General features: G+C 40.5%; 1 long non-coding RNA gene across 1 annotated transcript in view; it reads left to right on the top strand.

Moving 5' to 3' along the window:
* The first annotated feature begins 111 nt into the window (after window positions 1-111).
* The window catches only part of LOC118833044, a 66217-nt gene continuing 46572 nt past the window's right edge, over window positions 112-19756 (top strand). The window contains exon 1 of the long non-coding RNA XR_005009268.1: window positions 112-155. This is a non-coding gene — a long non-coding RNA (uncharacterized LOC118833044). The remainder of the gene's footprint in view (window positions 156-19756) is intronic.

Raw genomic sequence — 19756 nt, 5'->3', positions numbered from 1 at the left:
GTCTCGTCCTCATGTAGTGGGCGTCTCCTCGTCCCGACCTCTAGGGGAGCTGGACTAATATTGACTAATAATTGACTTTTAGGCCAGACGTCCCCCCTGATGCCGACCTGCCCTCTAGGGGAACCGATCTCTGAGATGTTCCAGAGCCCCAGAGGGTAAGTTGAGTCAGGGTTCTGTTTTCTGGTTTCTGGTGGGAATTCCCTTCTGGTGCTGGTGGAGATTTGGGGCCGGACGCAGCTGAATAAGCATGATCTCCCGGGCATGCGCTAAGATATTAGGCCTCTGCCCATTCTGGTTTCTGGTATCTGTCCCAAGGTGTCTCTGTTTTGTGTTTGTGTGTTTTTGTCTGTCTGTTTGTGCCTGTGTGTCCCTGAATGAGTGAGAGTAGCCTGTCAGCCCTGCAGCAGTGGGCAGTAAACTCCCCCCTTGCCCCTCCCTATCACACTGGCATTCCTGAGGAGGGAGCAGAGCAGGCTATGTGTCCATCTGGTTAAAGTTTAACACTGTAAGGAAAAAAACCCACAAGTTAAAGTCAAGTTGGGGGCGGGGGAGATTGATTTATGTTGAAGATGGGAGAAAACAGGGTATGTGAGAAAAGAAAGCCTGAGAAGTGTTAAGACCAAGTTCTCAGGGCTCTGGAATAACCTCTGCTCAAAAAAAGGGCAGAGTTATCTGAGCAGAAAGACTTAAAGGTAACAGCTCAGGAGAAAAACTTAAAGGTACATGGGAAAAGTTCCTTTGAACTTCTCTGCACTAAAAAAAGTTTCAAGATAAGGAAGGGTTAACTCCTCCCTAAAGATCAAAAGGGAAACAGCTAGAGAAGCATTTTAACCCTTTTTCTGCCTACCTAAAGGAGAAAAAGGTTTTGTGTAATGGGACCCAACCAGAAAAGAAGTGAAAAGTGAAGATGTGTCCTTCCTAATTTAATGCTTAAGATAAATTAGAGTTCATTTTACTGCTTGTCACTAAAGTTTATGGGAAAAGGAAAAGAGAGACTGTGATAAAAGTGGAAGATTAGTAAATTAAAATCTTGAGCAAGCAGCTTAGAGTAAAAGGCTTGATAGCCTGAGTTAAAAACCCAATAGATGAAGTTATAGAGAGATGGAAAGGATTGTGTCCACCTACCCTTTGAATTAGATCTGTGAGTAGGTTCTATTAAATTTAACATGAATATTGATCCAGTATGTCACTTTAAACTGACCTGGTTATAACAGGTGATTCCAAATTGTAATAGTATTCTTAATTGTAAAAGTATTTAGTATATTGATTGGCAAAAACAAACATTCAAGTTAAATAGAATTGCCTCATATGTGAATTTTCTCAGATGTGAAGTTTATGTAAATGGTGATAAGATGAAAGTGAACATACATCCAGCCAGATTGGTAATTAATTAATTATGATTCTAAAGGTTTACATCTGTTTGTGGTATTGTTGTATTTCTAAAATTTTGTTATATTGCCTGGTAACAACTGCTAGGTTCACCTGTGTTGTTAGAGAAACAATTTCTCTAAGTGTGGTTAGATTGACAATTGTACTGTTAAAATGATGAATGGATTAGAAAACTGTTAAGTCATTTCATATGACCATGTCTTTTAAAGAAGTTTAATTTAAGAAGTTATAAACTTCCAGATTTTGTAGCAGCAGTATGGGGATCCCTATTTGTACAATAAGTTGGAAAAAGCCTGGAAGTGGAAGTTTTACTGAAAAAGAGAGAACAGTGGAGTCAGAAACTAGCTGACCTCTGAACCTGGCTTTTAAAGTCCGTAAGACTAATTTTTAATAATTGGCTTTTAGGATATTCTTTTAAAAATTAAAATTTGATTGTTAGGTCCAGGTAAAAAGGTTCAAAAAGAAAAGGTATTTGTCAGAAACTGCTATTATTGTCAAGTTGTGATACCCGAAGACCATGGTGAGTCAGCCTCCCTGGACCTAGCCCCGACCTCCCCCCCACCACACCCTCCCCTCCCCACCTGCCCTTCTTGTGCTGAGTGCCTCCTTTCATAAGCCGACCAAGTCAGCTTCTGCCAGCCCCAACCTGGACCACCTTTTTCCCTGGTCCCTGGGGCTTGGGCCGAATCCAACCCTCCTGGCCCCCAGCCACAGCCTCTCTGGTTTCTATTCTTCAGTATCCCATGTCTTCTGAAGCCCACAGGGGTATAGCTCTCTGCTTTTCTCTCCTCCAGTGACCCTCCCCCAGGACCCAGAACTGCTTTTCTAGCCTCCAGACAGATTCATTCTCTTTCCTCAGTAGCTCTCCATATTTCCCTCCTCAAAGAGGCTGGCATCCTTGTCCTGTGCCGGTCCCTCTGGAACACCCCTCTGCTTCCTGTTAGAAAGCCTGGCACTTCTGTCTTTCAGCCAGTGCAAGATCTTCAGGAGATCAATAAGCCATCCTTATACCCTCCTCAGCCTCTTGCCACCCACCCACACTATGTACACTGTCTTGGACCTTAAGGACGCTTTCTTCTCCATTCCTTTGGCTCCTGCAAGTCAGCCCCTTTCCATTTCACCTGGGTCAACCCTTCTTCAGGCTTCTTTGGCCAGCTGACCTGAACAAGATTGCCTCAGGGTTTCAAAAATTCCCCCACCCTCTTTGATGAAGCCCTCCACCGGAATCTCTGGCCTTTCCGGGAATCTAACCCTTCTTGCTCCCTCATTCAGTATGTTAATGATCTCTTGTTAGCTACATCCACTGAGGATGATTGCTTTCAAGGTACTCACTCTCTCCTGTCTCTTTTAAATTCCCTTGGCTACCATGAAGATCTGTTGCCCCTCTGTTTTCTACCTTGGGTACTGCCTTGAGGCCAGAAATCGCTCTCTCTCAAGCTTGTATCCAGGCCATGCTAAACATTCCTGTCCCTACTACCAAGAAGCAGGTCCGTGAACTGCTGCATCTTTGGGTTTGCTGAGCTTGCTAAACCCCTTTACTCTTCTACTGCTGGGTCTAGCCCCCTAGTCTGGACCCCGGCGGAACAAAACTCCCTTGACTCCCTAAAAAGGGCCCTCGCCTCTGCCCCTGCTTTGCTCTCCCTGACATCACTAAGTCCATTCATCTTTTTGTGGCAGATCAGCTCCCACCCTACCCTTTCTAACTCTTTTGCCCTTAACCCTGCCACTCTCCTTCCTGACTCTGACAATTTTTCTGTCTCTTTACAAAGAACAGGGCCCCCTCACATCTACTTATCCACTGCCCAGGCCATCAACTCGTCCACTCCCCTGAAGCAACTGGCCACTGAGCAGGCGATGCTGCTGCCCAGGCAGCATCCCTCTCGGAAGCCGCACCCCCTTCTTCTTGTTTCAGACCCCCTCCCCTCTGCCACCCCTCCTCCCTCCTATTCGCCCTTGGATGATTCCTTCCCGGCCAAAAAAAGCGGGGTGGGGCGGAAGGAGTCCAGGTGGTGGGCTTTGGGAGACGGCCAAACTTTTGTTCTTGAGGTCTTGGGGAGGGATTGGGTGGAAAGATTCCATCAGATCACACCCCTGTGCGGGTGAGCTACTTAGGGACAGATATTACATCCCCCACTTAGACAACATCCTTACCAGCACAGTCACCAGATTCAGTCCTGCCCCCAGGTGAATGCAAAACAGACAGAGACAGCTCCACTGGGGGGTAAGGCTGTGGGGAGTGCAACCAGGGGAACATTGGGAAGCTCTTGAATGAATTGATCCGTTTCGGCCTTCCCCTTAGCATTGTCTCAGATAATGGCCCTAGCTTTGTTGCCAAGAACTTTTCAGGGTGTGGCCAGAGCCAGAACCAGGTTATGGACACACCTATTGTTCTAGTGAGCCGTGAGGCATATATGAAAAAGTTAGGATATGGGGGGGGAGTGGGCAGTGGGTGGCTAGGTAGGGGCAGTAGGCCTGTAATTCAATGAGGCCTATAAGAAAGTTAGAATTTGGGACTGGGGGCAGCTTTATTAGGATTCCATCAATGATACTATACCCCTTATCATCTGGGGTTATTGTGGAAAATCAAATGAGATAGTGTCTATAAAGTGCTATGTATGTATATTATTGAAAGATGGTATGACATAGAAAAAACTGGGCAGGGAGTAGGTAGGCAACAAATTAGTTAGTCCCCAGGCAGCCTCAGTTTTCTCATCTGTAAAATGAATCTAGTCACTAAGTGATCTCTAATGTCCCCTGTTACAGATTCTATGAAAATGTGAAGGGAAAATAAGGTCTTCATACAGAAAACAACTTCAGAAATCATTTAATTAATATTCAATGAAAGTAGTCTATAAGAAATGGCAGGTACTTTTTTCCCTAAGTTTGATTAGAAATATGAGATGCCAAAAGGGGTCTAATGCATAAATGGGGAATTGGAAAGTACTCATTAAACTCATTAGCAATAACAAATGTAAATAAATCTCAAGTGGCTGGTAGTTCTACTAACTAGCAAAAAAGCCTAAATTGCAGATGAGCCAACATGGAAAACAGGATTTTTCAGGTCGTGTTGCAGGTGTGTGCCGGTAAATGTTTAACAACTGGAGAGAGAATATACTAAGGACACACTTATAAATTTAATCTGCTTTATTAACGCTTGTTCCATCACTTTCTTAAGTCTTGATACTCTAAACCAGACGGTCTACTCTAGACAATGAACCATCAAACCCTTATTTGTAGCATTTGCAGATTTCTGAGGTATAAAAGCTCATGTTGAAAATTTAACAACCTGCTCCATGTGTGCTCACTTCGAGATCATGGGAACTGATAGGTACACCACCTGCTAACCTAAACTGCAAGCCCTTCCTTCCCACAAGAAATGTGTTGTATTTGACCAAAACTTTCAGTTGTTTCACCTAAATCACCACGCCCTTTATTACATGTTTAAACTTTTCAAAATCATTTCAGAAACAGTATGGAGAAGACTTTAGACAAAGGCCTTTCAGTTGCTGGTCTCCTGGTGTTAGCTCTCCTAAGCTTGTTAGAAGGGAATCTGACACACACACCCCACCCCACTCCCAAATAAATAAATATGAGTTAATATGAAGTCTCCACCTTGGGGCTTTATTGTAACAGAGAGATATTGTCCCTGGGGTGGGGGGGTGGCTCCAAGCCTCAAGGAGTAAATAGGGGCTTTCACTAACCAATGCCGACCCATGGAGGTTTTCTAGTTGTTCTAAATGATTAAATCCCCTTAAGGGAATAATAGTGGTAAGGATAGTGACCTTTTGCGGCAAATAGCCTAACCAGGAAAAGCCAAGAGCAAACACCTGATGCCCACCCAAACCCACAGGAATCCAAATCACCCAATCTGTCTCACTCTGAGAGAAGGAAGAGAATATGCATCTTTTATTCATTACTGCATACTTTCCAAGAAATTAGTAGCCAGCTCAGTAAAGTTCCACTGTCACTATAACCTGGACACCCTATGCCCCAGGGACCCAGGTCAGATACATCTTAGTGTGATGTAAAGACCAATATCCTTTCCTGACTCATTACCTATTTCAACTAATGTGGTCCCATCAGAACTATCCAGGGGTGTGCTGGAGCCAGGTCCCACCAACTGGGTCATTGTTAAATTTTCAGTGTGAGCATTGACACTTCAGAAATCTGCAGATGCAATACATTAGGACTTGGTGTATTGTTTTGTTGATTGGCCAGATTTAAGAAAATGATAAAGTAAATGTTAATAATGCAGATTAAGTTCAAAAGTGTGTTCTGCTGATCCAGCCATTCTGGAGAGCAATTTGGAACTATGCCTAAAGGGCTATAAAACTGTGCATACCCTTTGATCTAGCAATACCATTAACTAGGTCTATAACCCAAAGGAATTTTTTTAAAAAAAGGAAAGGACCTATTTGTACAAAAATATTTATAAGCAACTCTTTTTGTGGTGGCTAAGAATTGGAAATCGAAGAGATGACCATCAACTGGGCAATGGCCAAACAAGCTGTGGTACATGATTGTAATAGAATATTATTGTGCTGTAAGAAATGGCAAGCAGGATGATTTCAGAAAAATCTGGAAAGACTCACATGAACTGATACAATGTGAAGTGAACAGAACCAGGAAAACATTAAACACAGTAACAGCAGTATTGTATAATGAATTGTGAATGACTTAGCTATTCTCAGCAATGCAATGATCCAAGACAATCCCAAAAGACTAATGATGAAGAGATTTCACCTCCAGAGAAAGAATTTATATTGTTTGAATACAGACTGAAGCATGCTATTTTTCACTTTCTTTCTTTTTCTTTTATTCAGGTCTTCTTGTCCATAATGACTAATGTGGAAATGTTTAACATGATTGCACCTGTATAACCTATATCTGATTGCTTACCATCTCAGAGAGGGAGTAGGGAAATGAGGGAGAGAGGGATAGATTTTAGAACTCAAAACTTAAAAAAAAAACAAACCAAATGTTAAAAAAAAGTTTTAACATGTAATTGGGGAAAAAACAAAATATATATAAAACAACTCCAAAAGAGTTGTTAAACTTTTACAAGAATTCAAAAATATACAAAATATTCTCCCCTAATCATCTACCTCCATCTCTAGCATAAAAAGTCCATATGTCCTCCCCCTCTTCTTCACTACTCTCTTGTACCTTACCACCAAATGCCCAGTTGGAAGATAGAGGTATAGTCAGATTCATTCATTATTTGTGATGTATTTGCCACCAACAGGTTAAAAATCACTTCTTTCTCCATTCCAGTTTTCGTTTCTGGTTCCAAGCTTTGTGTCTCTAGATACACCTAGACGTTTCCTTTAAATCAAGGCTGTCCAACCTAAGGTTTTTATTGAAACAATAGACAATTTTTTGGATTTGTCGTTTTAGTGAGAGCTCTGTGGTAGCTCAGCTTCATTCACTAAAGCATTTATGTAAATTTCTACGTTTGTAGGCGGCAGCATAAATCACACCACGGGCCACCACAGCCACAGCTGCATTTTGGACAGCCCTGCTTTAAATAAAGTGACACCATTTAAGGAGTAAGCCACCACTGGTCAGCCTCTGGGTAATTCACTAGTTTAGCACCTGCATGTACCACTTCTAACCAAGAGCAATTTGCAGAGAAAGAAGGACAGACTGATATTCAGGGCAATGCCTTTGGGCAGAACAGCTAGCTCAGTTGGGAAGAACTTACCGTATTTCCCCATGTATAAGACACACCTTAATTTTGGGGCCTGAAATTTGAAAAAAAAATGTATTGCATAAAGTTACTGAGCTCAAGTTTTATTCATCATCCTCATCACTGTCAAAACTCCCATCCATGAGCTTGTTCTCATCTGTGTTTGACGACGAATCACTGTCTTCATATATTGCCTCATCCTCAGTTCCATCTATGGCATTTGAAATGCCACACTTCTTAAATGACTTGACAATGATCTCAATCTTGATATTATCCCAGGATCTTTTCACCCCGGCACAAACTTCTCCTATACTTGGTTTCTTCACTCTTGCCTCTCATGGCCTTCTTCTGCCATGGAGTTTTCAGTACGGTTTCTTCTTCCCGTAGCCAGTCTCGGATTGTTTTCTCAGTTGGAGGAGGACCGGACTTAGGTTCAGTAGCACAATTTCCATTCACTTTCGCAAACTGGATCACTTTTAACTTGAATTCAGCACTGTATGAAAATCTTTTCTGAGCCATTTCTGGGCAGAACGTGGCAAAACATAATCTAATATACCAGTAACAAATGCAAAACAATGAGCACAAAGACAAGCGCAAAAAAGTGGGAAATGCAAGTAAAAAAATCTACGAGTGCAGAAACAGGTGCGAAAATGTGGGAAATGCAAGCAAAAAAAATCTACAACCACTGTATAAGATGCACCCAGTTTTTAGACCCCAAATTTTTTTTAAAAGGGTACATCTTTTACAGGGGGAAATATGGTAGTCCAGCCAGGGTCAGCAATCCTTTAGGCGCCTTCTTAGCTCTAATTCCATATACCTAGCCAAGCAAATTTCTGCTCTTAATTTTGTCTTTACAAATAGTTTCCCTTACCAGAAAGAATGTGTGTGTGTGTGTGTGTGTGTGTATGTATGTGTGTTATAAACTGGCAAAATGAGCCAGTTGTCTCAAGTTATGGTCCCACGGGGTTAGCAGCTAGAATAATAAACTATGGAATCCAGAGAGGCAGTGAGGAAATTTGAGGCAACTTCCAAGCTTTCTTGTCCCCCTAAATCCCATTATCAACAAGCATTTACTAAGCGCCTACTGTATCCTAGGCTAGGTGCTAGGGATAAAAAGGAAAAGAAATGAAACAATCCTTACATTCAAGGAGTTTACATTATATTGAAGAAGGCAACATATACTTAAATATGTATATACAGAATAAAAACAAGGTAGTTAAACATAAAGTAACTAGGGAAAGGGTATTCATAGTTGAGGGGGGGATCAGGAAGGACTTTGTGTGGAAGGTGGTGGTTAAGCTAAGTTTTGAAGAAAAAGAGATTCTAAGAGGCACATTTGAGGAGGGAGATGGGAGATGGAAGGCCATGTGTGAGGAAAAGAGAGGCCAGTTTGGCTGGACTGGTAGTAGACTGTGGTATTGTTTCAGTTGTGTCCGACTCTTCATGACCTCTTTGGGGGTTTCTTGGTAAAGATACTGAAGTGGTTTGCCATTTCCTTCTCCCGTTCATTTTATAGATGAGAAAAATGGAGGAAAACAGGGTTAAATGACTTGCCCAGGGTCACACAACTAGTAAATGTCTGAGGCCAAATTCAAACTTGTAAAGATAAGTCTTCCTGACTCCAGGCCCATTACTTTACCACCTAGCTGCCCAGCAGAGTATGTGAGAAGGACAATAATGTATAATGAAGCTGGAAACATAGGTTGAAGTATGGTTTTGAAGAATTCTAAAAGCCAAACAGAGGAGTTTACATTGATCCTGGAGACAATAAAAAGCCCCTGGAGTTTATTTCATTATACTTAACATAGAAGGGGGTATCTTGCTCCCCCACTACACACGTACACACACACACACAAATTTTTCAAATAGGGGCTGTTCCTGCCATCAAACCCCTCTCTAGTTCCACCCTTCCCCAAATATACATTTTATAAATATGCATCTGTGTGCTCACTTTTGAAAACACTTTCAAGTTTTCTGTTCTACTGTGTGAAAATAAATGTGTCCAGTAGGTGGCACAAAAACTCTAATCCAAAATAAAAATTCCCCTTAAAAAAGATTTTAAAATAAATTGCAAATTTAAAAAAAAATTCAAATCGTATGGAAGTTGGGCTCCTCATTATCACCCCCACCCTCCATTCCCACTCTTTTGCCAAGGTCTGTCCAGTGGATGGAGCACTGACCCTGGAGTCAGAAGGACCTAAGTTCAAATCTGGTCTCAGATACTAGCTCTGGGACCCTGGGGAAGTCACTTAACCCTGATGGTAAAAAAAAAAAAATTCTTAATTAAAAAAGAAAACCAAATGTGAATTATTTTTTTACCAAAAAAATCCTCTACACTAACCTTCAAACATGCGTCTGTACTCTATGAGTCTCTACAATTGAAATACTAAGCATAAACAGTATTATTGCCTCTAGATTCAGTCCCTTCCATTTTCTGAAGTCGTTGGGGTACAGTGTATAGAATCACTTAAAAGTTCTGTTTGTGAACCATTGTCTGGGTCAGGGAGTCATTTCACGACTTCCACACAGCCTCTTCTACTTAGTTTGCTAACATGATTTCCATCAGGCTCTTCCTGTTCATTAGAGACTCTAATTAATCTGTTAGAAACAAACAATTGCAGTGGGTTTTCTTTGCAGGGTTCCCACCAGTGTATCTATGGTGCAGTTTTGTAAACATACAAGTTGCCCCGTCTCTCCACAACTTGGTACGGAGTAGCTTAGTCCATGGATCTACTAACCTGTGTGTCCAATGAATACCAAGATTTCTTAGCAAGACTCTAGAACTTTGCTGAAAGTCTTGACAGTGAACTCGGGCGTTATATCATTATTTGCTTCATTTCACATTTTGGGGAGAGTGAAGTTGTAGCTCAACGGTAAGCTTCCTTTAGCTCTTCTCTCAACCGTGAGATAGTCTGGTTGTGCACCAATGTTCCGCATAGCGGTACAATCCACCTTTTCAGTTCATTGCCATATTGGATCCTACGAGTATATGAGGAAAAGATGAATTAGGAATAACTCATGCCTTCATCTCACTGCTTGCAGGAATCAGAACATTCTCCTTCCCTGGCACCGTCTCCTTTTCCCAGAACGGGTCCTGTGACACCGAGCTTTTACAACACTAAAGCAACTGTCTTTCCACAAGTGCATGTGGTCTTAATGTGGCCATCTTTTCTACTGGTATCACAGAAAGAAGTCCTATCTTTCTGATTTTCTCCTGTTGGTGGTGGTTATGGTGGTTATGGGCTGGGCCTGATTCAGGCCAGTCTCCTGATAGTTTAAGTTCAGTATTGGAACAAAGTGAGCCGTTTGTAGATCATTCAAAGAGTTAACAAAAGGAGTTTTACTTAGCCGTAACAGAAGGATATAGTCAATTTATAGAATTTATTAAATTCCTACTAATCAAATGAGATTATATTTGTAAAGCACAATGCATGGCATAAAGTGAGCACAATGAATACGTATTCTCTCTCCCTCTCCCACTATTTCCAGGAACTGTGCTAAGGGTTAGGGATACAAAGAAAGGCAAAAGAAAAAAAAAACCAACAGTCCCTGCTCTCCAGGAGCTCACAGTCTAATGAGGGAGATGGTATGTATTGACAACATTTTACAGAGATAAGCATTAAGGACACCTTGAGTTGATTTGGCTGACTGAAACTCTCTTATCTCAGTTGTCAATTGTGATGCACCAACCAAGCATTGGAGAGCTATTTGTGTTTGCCTTGTATGAGAGTGTAGAGAAAGTGACATAAACAGCCTGAGCCCTTACTCTCCTGAACCAAAGAATAATTGAGAATGGTCTCAATACCTTTTAAGGAAAAACGAGCCTAACTTTGCAAAGAGAGCAGGGTTTAGGACATTGCTCCTACCACAGTGATGTTGGTGTATCAGGCCAATTTGGCCTCCATTCTCTTATCTTGTATAACCTTTTAGTTGGAAAGGCCTAGATCAACTTTTCACTAGATTTCCTTTAATTGCCCCTGAACCTGAAGGGCTTTTGCCATTCTTTGTTTTCTTGGACCATGCAAATGTTTCTGAAGTAGATGAAGTTGCATATCTGAGAGAGTGAAGCTCTTGTCAGGATTTTTCCATTAGCTCATGTGCTTTCACATATTGTTTTAATTTTTACCTGACAAATATTGCCACTTTGTCCTAGAATCATTTAGGAATAGCCTCAAGTCAATCTAGGCTACTTGTCCTCTGGCTCCTTAGTTAAATCTGCTCATGTCTTCTTTTAAAGAAGTCATTCCTTTCCATAGTGGTCTCATCAAGCCCATGCCTGACTTAACTGGGATAGGAATTCTACTTTGTGCCGAATATCTGAAAGCACTATGTCATCTGATACTTCAGAGTAATATAATGTCTCAACATCTCTTCAACATCATAGATACGTGGTTCAAGGATTCTCTACTTTAAATCTCATAACTACTCAAACATAGGACCTTTGGAACTTCCTAGCAAACAATTTTTAAAATTTTATTTTTTAATTTATAGAATAAAGCACTAATTTCCGTAACAGCACAATAAAAAAAGATGATTGCTGGTGGAACTGCTAAACTACTATGCACAACTTGCTATTCCCTTCATGTCCAGTTTCTGCTATACTGCTTTCCAGTTTTCCAAGTAATCACTTTTTACCGAGTAATCAATTCATATTCCAAAATCTAAAGTCTTGATACTTAAATACCAGATTATTTTGTTTGTTTGCTGCTGTAAATTGTATGTCTACTCTCTTCCATTCATTACCAGATAGTTTTGATTATTACTGTCTTATAATACAGTTCAAGATCTGGTACTGTTAAACCTCCTTTCTTTACACTTTTTTTCACGATTTCCTTTGATATTCGTGACTTTTTGTTTTCTTAAATGAATTTTATTCTTTGTTTCTAATCCTGGCAAACAATTAACCTCAGCCTTTCATAGCTCTATTGTTTTAACAATCTGGGTAGCAGCTTCTGTGGGGGTATAAGATTTACCCACAGCCAGCACCCAGAAAGCTGCCAACAGCACAGGTTTTTTTGATCTGCTTAAGCAAGAGAAGCAAGGTGAAGGGGTTGACAAGCCTATTTTTAATTCAGCATTCAAATATTATTCAGTTAGTTCAGGGGAAAAATCCAGCACCCTGAACTTCAAAACAAAATGCAAACAAATTACAAACATCAACAGACTTTGTCTGATTCAATCCCAACACATAGTTACCAGAGTTCAACAAAATTTCAACATCCGGGTTTACAAGCTGGAGGGCTCCTTAGCTACAGCTGCCCAGAGTCTCCTCATCAACACCATCTCCAGAGCCCCGCACCAATGGCTCTGTCCTCCCTTCTTATAGGGCTTCAGACATCAAACATCATCTCAATCACTAGAGCTCAGGCTCTGGTGATTGGTTCTTGAGTTGGCCCCTCCCCTCAGGACCCTGGGAGGTTCATATCCACATGGATTACGTTAACACCTAATGGGGTTTGGGCCCGGGGCTTAGCACCTAGTAAAGCTCACTGAGATAAATTGAGTCACTCAAAGAAAACAAAGGCCATTCTGGTTACACATGCTCAGATCTATACAGATTCTTCCCCAGGAGGGCAAGGGACAGCTGCTGAGACACTTCTTGTGTTTGGGCTTATTCTACTATCTGTACCATGGCATCTTCTCCTGGGCCTGCTCTCCAGTAATGTTTATCTGTACAGCTCAGAGGTCTTAGCCCTCACCTGATATCTTGTGGTACTCTCTCTTTCCACTCTAACAGATCTATACATAGGCAATTGCCGTGCTTCTTAGGGGAGCTAGCCCATCACTTGGCATAGAGAATATGGGATCAGCATTACTCATAATGAAGAGTGATTTTGTTGGCAAAAATCATGCCTTAGTTTTCCATAGGTGAAAGCCCAAGTATAATTTTAAGCATGCATATCATCTACCATGCTATATAACATTAATTTTGCAATATTTCTACAGCACATCTACTCTCTTGAGAGTGTATTGTAAGCCAGTTTCCAGGTATTGCCCCCAATCTGAATTTTGCCAAATATTTTAAAATTGTTATATGAGTCTGGTAATTCATAGAGTCTATCTTTAGTAGAGTCTCCTAATCTCATCTCAATATAGACTATTTTTGTAGCTTTCCTGCCCCCCCAATTCTTTTTATTTATCCTTTGAAACTTCTAAAACAAGCTCAGTCTTACGTACACAGTCTTAGATACATACTACACAACCCTAAATAACAATCCCTTATAAATGTTAACATTCATCTAGGGACAATATTTTACAATGTTACACTCACATTTTTCACCATATTCCATAATTCTAATATTTAATCACCAAAGGGACATCCACTGACTAAAAATTTAGCCAGATTCTGAGGCAATAAATATTCATCAATTAATTACAAATCATTATGCAAATTGATAGCAGGAATAGCAGCAGCAAGGAGAATATGCAAATAAACAGCTATCTGAAGAATGGTTTGTACTTACATGTAGACAAGCAATTATATGAGTTAGAATTCACTTTGACACCAACACATAATAAGCATTCATATGTGGATGTAACATAGATGTGTAGGAGGTCAAGGTCAGTGAAAGCCAGCGCACAAATAAGAAAGAAAGGAAAAGCGAAGCAATTTTTAACATTAATTAAATAAAAAACAGCATTTTAGACAAAACAAATTTAACTTATAACTTCAGTGAGAGAAGAAAACATAATATCATATCAAAAAATAAAAGTGCCCATCAAAAGGAAATTGCATATAAGATTATTTTAAAATTTAGTAAATGCAACATTAATTTTTTTTTTAAAATGAAGTATCCAATAACATTCCTCAAAAGTAGCCAATATTGGGCTAATTCCAACTTTAACCTTGAGCTTTAAGGGCAAAAATAAATTAACATTTTTGAAAAAATTAAAATTAAAATGCTATCTTACCAGTATGTTAAATGCTTGCACCAATAATGTGGGAAATCCTGCTTAAAAATAAACCAAACTACTGAAAACAAAATCTAAACTCCCAGAGTAAAAAAAAAAAAAATCCAAAAACAAACGAAAAAATATCCTAGGCTTTGCACTTGTAAAAAGCAGGTTCTGCTATCTGGTAAAGTTTGGAGGTTGAGAGAAAGAAACAGGCACTCATTCTGCAGATGCTACTGTTGCCCTCAAGTAAGTGGGGGAGGTAGAATGAGGGAGGCAGAGTGGTTGAGGCCTTTCTTCACCTGTTGGGCAACCCAAGAAGCAGAACCTTCCCTTTGACTATGCCTCTACTCTGCCCCTCACTTTGGAGACAAAAGAATCATTGAGATGCCTACTCTAAGCCAACTGAATTTGATTCACTGTGATAGGATTAATATCAAACAGCATTTCTCCATATGAGTTAGGCCCCCATCCCACCTCCTTCACTAGTGAAACATGTATTAGATTTCCCTAAAAGGAGACAAGAGCAGCTAGGCAGTGCAGTAGATAGAGCACTGGGTTTGGAATCAGAAAGACTTATCTTCCTGAGTTCAAATCTGGTCTCAGACACTTACTAGCTGTGTGACCCTGGGCAAATCATTTAACCTTGTTTGCCTGAGTTCTTCATCTGTAAAATGAACTGGAGAAGGAAATGGCAAATCTCTCCAGTCTCTTTGCAAAGAAAACTCCAAAAGGCATCACAAAGAGACGAACACAACTGAACAACGTAATTAGGCCCCCTTCTTTTGGGAGCTAGGTGGCACGGTGGATAGAGAACTGGGCTCAGAATCAGGAAGACTCATCTTTCCGAGTTCAAATCTGGCCTCAGGCACTTACTAGCTGTGTGACCCTGGGCAAGTCACTTACCCCTGTTTGCCTCAGTCAGTTCCTCATCTGTAAAATATACTGAAGGAGGAAATGACTAACTGCTCCAGTATCTTTCCCAAGAAAACCCCAAAATGAGGTCACAAAGAGTTGAACATGACAACAACAACCCATGGGCAACTTCTTTTCCCCCACCTAAACCATGGGGTAGGCCCAGGTCCTTCCTCCTTCCCTCCTGTGACATGGATTACCTTTTCCTAAAAGGAGACAAAGCTGGACAAAGGAACTAATTGGTCAGGACTTCCCTGACACAGCTTCCTGGTCACCTAACAGAATGTGGAGTTGGGGCCCTTCGGCCTTGATGGATATCTGAAGACCCTTCTGAGTGAGGGGTCATCCTTCACCATATGATGAACAGATTCATTTCCATATAGATAGGAAGGGGCTAGATAAGTGCTATTGTGTCCTTGTCACTTATTTTTGCTACATGAGAATAAAGTCAACCTTCTTTTGTTAACTGTTCACTCATAACTGACTTATGAGTGCCTTATTTCATCCCATCATGAAACCTGAACTAAGGAAGAGCTGGTGTTAGAAATGATTCTAACATTCACCAATGACTCCATTAGTCAGTCAATAAGCATATTAAGTGCCTATTATGTACCAGACACTATGCTAAACTCTAGAGATAGAGAAAAATAGTACCTGTCCTCAAGGTACCCCCATTGAGGGAAAGAAAACCTTAGTGTTCGGGACAAAGGGTTATACCTTTGACCTGTTCAATTCCACAAATACCAAGCTAGTCACTAGTGCTACCACCCTGCGTTCAATATACAGACATGAGTCACAGATCACTTATAACTGGACATAGTTTACAGGAGACAAAAATCAAGGAAAAGAAACATTTTTCAAAATAGAGTCAATCATAGAGAAACACCTGCTTGCCATGAGAATGCAAGAAGAGAGTAAAACTTTTACTGTCCTTGCATTGATCCCAAGGAATGACCGCTACCAGCAATGTCAGTACTTTTCCACCATCACCATCAGAGTTCATTGTTCTAGAGAGCAGAGGCACTCCATTCTCTGAACTCCTATTTCAGAATGCCTATAGCAGCTTCCCTCTGTCTCTCAGTGAATACCATGATGTTTATATGCATTGCGTTGCTGTCAACAACCATGACTCAATCCTTGTCAACTCCTTTCTCTGCTACAGTCCTCTTCAGAAAACCTCACAGCACAGTGGTAGTCCGTCCCTTTGTATCCCTTAGGGATATGAGACAATGCCCTTGATAAATGCCTGTTGGTTGATAGATTTTTGTCTTCATCCAATACCTTCCGTATATCGATAGATCTACAATCTCATTGATGTTGGTAGATCTTCAGTTTGATAGCCAGTCTAATACGATCCTCTCCCACACTTTCCTTTGGAACCTCCCAAATACTGAGTTAGCTCTGGCAATGAATGCATCAACCTCATCATCTCTGTGGACATTTCTGGAAAGTATACTGCCAAGGTAAGTGAACTTATCCACAGTAATGAAAATTTCTCAATTTGCTATAATCAATGGTTACACACACGGGTGGTGTGGTGCTGGCTGGTAGAGAACCTGTGTTTTCTTGGTATTAATTGTTAGGCCAAAATTAGCTCAAGGAGAAGAGAATCAATCCATACTTTGTTGCATCTCAGCTCCAGAAACTGCATTGAGTTTACAATCATCTGCTAACAAAAAATCATGCACCAACACTCCCTCCACTTTAGTCCTCTTTAGTCTAGGGTCTACAGAGCCATGTGGTGACCTCATTGTTGTGAGCCTGTGCAACCTAGATAGTATAGTCTACCAGCTCTATGCCAGGAAACTGAATCACTTTTGTATGAATTGTCTTAGGAAGATTCTGAAGATCAACTGGCAAGATAAGGTACCAGAACTTGAAGTCCTTTCTCAAGCTGAACTGCCAAGCATTCAAATCTAGGGCAGAGAACGCAGCTCTGATGGACTGACCACATCATTCGAATGCCCAACATATGTTTGCCTAAAAGACTATTTTTATGGAGAACTCATACAAGGCAAGTGCTCACATGGAGATCAGAAAAAGAGATACAAGGACACTCTCAAGGTCTCCCTGAAGAACTTTGGAATCCATTGTGTGACATGGGAGACAATGGTAAAGGACCACCCAGCATGGTGTGCCCAAATCAACGAAGGCACTGTGCTCTATGAGTGAAGCAGAATTTCAGTAGCTCAAAAGAAACATGACATATACAAATTTAGAGATACCTCCACCCCAAATGTTCATGTGAACTATTTATGCCTGACCTGTGGGAGAGCCTTCTGAGCTCATATTAGTCTGATTAGTCACAGTCAGACACACCATGCTTTGACTCCAACATTTTGCTCCTCTTTGAGGACAACAACCAACCAACCAATGTAGGTACTCCCTTTGATGATACAGATTGCAACCCACCTATATCTTCTCTTCCTGCATAATTCTTATCCATATGTACTCATAAATCATCCATAGGAGATCTATTCAGAGTGGTAGGGAACTTCCTCTAGACCCCTTGATCTTGTGGGAGTACCCATTGATTATCAACAATCAATTAATCAGGAAACATTTATTAAGGACCTACTATGTCTCAGGCATTGTGATAGGCACTGGAAATAAAATTGCAAAAAATGAAACTGACCCTGCTTGCAAAGAGCTTATATTATTCCTCTGTCTTGTTACATGATCCAGGCCCTGGGGATGCAATCAGTCAACAAACATTAAGTGCCAACTATGTGCCAGGCACTATGCTAAGCACAGAGGATACCAAAAGAGGCAACAGGTAATCCCTGCCCTCAAGAAGCTTACAGCTTAATGGAGAAAACAACATGTAAACAAATATATACAAAGCAAGCTTTATACAGGATGAATAGGAAATGATTAACAGAGGGAAGGCACTGGAATTAACGGGAGTTACAGAAGGCTTCTTGTAGGAGGTGGGATTTTAGTTGAGACTTAAAGGAAGCCAGGGAAGTCAACAGTTAGAGTGGAGGAGGGAGAGTGTTCCAGGCATAGCACATTCAGAAAAAAATACCAGGAGCAGAGAGATGTCTTGTTCATGGCACAGCCAGGAGGCCAGTGTCATTGGGTCAAGAGTACAAAGAATGAATCCCTACTTGCAAAAAGCTTACATTCTATTGGTAGATACAGATAGATATAGATATAGACATATAGATATAGATATGTACATATATACATATATATAACTATCTACAGTGTAAATATAAAGTGAATAAATACAAATAAGTTCAAAGTAGCTAAATATAAGGTAGTTTAGGAGGGAGGGCACTAGCAGTTAAAATAGGGACTCTATGAGATGAAGGAAAGGAAGGAGTGCATTTTCAGCATGGAGGAGGCACAGTACAAAGGGAAATGGACTATAATGAATAAAGAAGCTAGAGAAAGGCCATTTTCACTAGACTGCAGAGTAAGAGAGCTGGAGTAATGTATAATGAGCCTGGAAAGATAGTTTTGAACTAGATTACATAGAGCTTAAAAGCTAAAGAGAATTTTATATTTCATCCTAGAGTCAGACTCGAGAAGAACTTAGACACCAACATGTATCAAGGATATGTGCGATTTCCTGTTTTCCATGACTGCACATATATAACCTGTATCAGATTGCTTACCATCTCAGAGAGGGGGGAAGGGAAAAGAGAGGGAGGGAAGGATAAGATTTGGAACTCAAAACAAAAAAATGTTAAAAAAAATTGTTTTACCATATAATTGGGGGGAAAATAATTTTTTTTAAAAAAAAAGAATATGTGCAATTTCCAACAAATTACTCCATCATGAAGGCTAGAGCTTTCAGAAGTCCATGAGTACCCTGCTGGCAAGATAAAGTAGCATCATTGGCACAAACTACTATGCTATAAAAGTTAAGGCTAGGTCTTGGGTAACCTCTCTAGCTCTGACTACCAACAGTTCAACTAAGCAGTGACTTTAGCGTAGACAAGGGAAGAGGAAATGAGTGAGGAAAAGGGGAATCTAAGGAAAAAGGAGAATGAAAGAGAGAGAAAGATGAAGAGGTTAAAGGATCAGGGGATGAGTGAGGGCTAGGACAGAAAGAGAAAAATGAAGGAAGAGAAAGAAAAGAAGAGGAAAGAAAATATTGAGGTGAAAAGCAAAAGAGTGTTGAATATTTGTCTTAGGTTACGATGCGATACAGTGTAAAGTTTTTGATTTGGAGTCAAAGGACCTGGGTTTAAATCCCACCTTTGTCATTATCCATGTGATATTAAGCATGTTACTTAACTATTTAGTAAAATAGGATCTTCATCTATAAAGCGATAGGGTTGGACTAGGTGACTGTTACGGTCCCTTATAGTTTTAAACCTATGATCTTCAGTGACACTGGTTAAGCTAGTTGTCCACTGATGCAACTATTCTGATCATCTGAAAAGGATACGAAATGAATAAGGAAATCAGACAAAAGTTTCATTGTATTTATAGAAATGAATTTTGAAGGTATGAACTGTTTTTGTTGCTTAAATATGAAAATCTTTGGTTTTGTGAACAATGTAACTTCGGCGATACCTAAACAGGCCTTGTTGCGTCTCCAGGAACACCATTTGCATGCTGTGAAGATATGCCCTTGTGAGAAATGCAAACTGAAAACAACTTAGAGGTTTTACCTCATAACCATCAAATTGGCAAAGATGGCAAAAGAGGAAAATAACAATTGATGGAGGGACTGTGAGAGAATAGGAGCATAAATTCATTGTCAGTGGTGCTGTGAGTTGGTATAACCATTCAGGAAAGTGTCAAGTCCTGAAATAAATCAAACTCATAAGTGGAGGAATAAGACATCTTAAATCAAGATAATGGGGTCATAAACCTGCCACTCTGGGTGATGTCACATCAAGAGACTTACAA

This window comes from Trichosurus vulpecula, chromosome 1 (assembly GCF_011100635.1).
Source record: "Trichosurus vulpecula isolate mTriVul1 chromosome 1, mTriVul1.pri, whole genome shotgun sequence".
Lineage (NCBI taxonomy): Eukaryota > Metazoa > Chordata > Mammalia > Diprotodontia > Phalangeridae > Trichosurus > Trichosurus vulpecula.
This window is presented reverse-complemented; position numbering and strand designations above follow the sequence as displayed.